Source organism: Octopus bimaculoides, chromosome 19, assembly GCF_001194135.2.
Source record: "Octopus bimaculoides isolate UCB-OBI-ISO-001 chromosome 19, ASM119413v2, whole genome shotgun sequence".
Lineage (NCBI taxonomy): Eukaryota > Metazoa > Mollusca > Cephalopoda > Octopoda > Octopodidae > Octopus > Octopus bimaculoides.
The window spans coordinates 45,735,376-45,736,373 of NC_068999.1; the positions used below are offsets into that span (position 1 = coordinate 45,735,376).

General features: G+C 36.5%; 1 protein-coding gene across 1 annotated transcript in view; it reads right to left on the bottom strand.

The window, feature by feature from the left end:
- LOC106877727 (ubiquitin-like-conjugating enzyme ATG3) overlaps positions 1-998 on the bottom strand; it is a gene marked incomplete at its 5' end in the record, with an annotated part of 216,637 nt that overhangs the window by 1,630 nt on the left and 214,009 nt on the right. The gene's annotated exons all lie outside the window — the stretch shown is intronic.

A 998-nucleotide genomic window follows, 5' to 3' on the forward strand; every position in this document is an offset into this window, starting at 1 on the left:
AGAGAGAGAGAGAGAGAGAGAGAGAGAGAGAGAGAGAGAGAGAGAGAGAAAGAGAGAGAGAGCCTATAAATGACTTGCAAAAGATTTTGAAAAGTAGAAACACACATACATACACACACACACACATATATATATATAAGTAGAAAAAGAAAATAGAAATAAAGAAAGCTTCTAACAATGGAGAAAGTTGAACAAAAACCTTTAAATTTTGCACCCAAAACAAAGGTTTTTCTAAAAAAATTCTAGATTGTTAGAAGCTTTATTTCCATTTTTTTTGTTTTTTCTATTTCTGTATGATAATGCTTCAAGTGAACAAGGCTCTTATTTACACACACACATACACAACACAAGATTTGCGTGTGTACATGTTTAACACCAACAAAGAATGACACCAGTGCTGACAAACAAGGGACATAATTCGTTCATTATCCTTTTTTTTTTAAAACATTTCTTCAAATAAGCCTCAAGCTAAATTCTATAATTCATTAAATAAAAAATATTCAATTTATTCCATTTCCTGTTTGTAACTTAAAAACAATTTACCCCCATAGTACTAGAAAAACACTACATGAACTAAACGTTTTTAAACCAGAGGGAAAACAGGGAATACGTGTAATATGATAAGAAAAAGGAATAGTCAAAGAACCTGGTTACTGTAAGAACCCATCTTGTTCTTTCCATTGTGAATGGATGGCTGGCAATAGATACCAGCTCTATATGGGAACGTTTCTAGATAGATCTGCTTCCTATCCCCATCTGTCTGTCTGTCCATCCATCCATCCATCTATCTATCTATCCAAACTTAGATTCCCAGATAAATCCAGCACTTATTCCTATCTGCTTGTTTGACTATCGATCCTAGAGAGATCTGAGAGTTATTCAGTGTCTCCAGGCTGCCCTCAGTGATTCAAAGCTGCCCTCAGTGTCTCGAGGCTGTCCTCAGTGTCGCGAGGCTGTCCTCAGTGTCTCGAGGTTGCCCTCAGTGTCTCGAGGTTGCC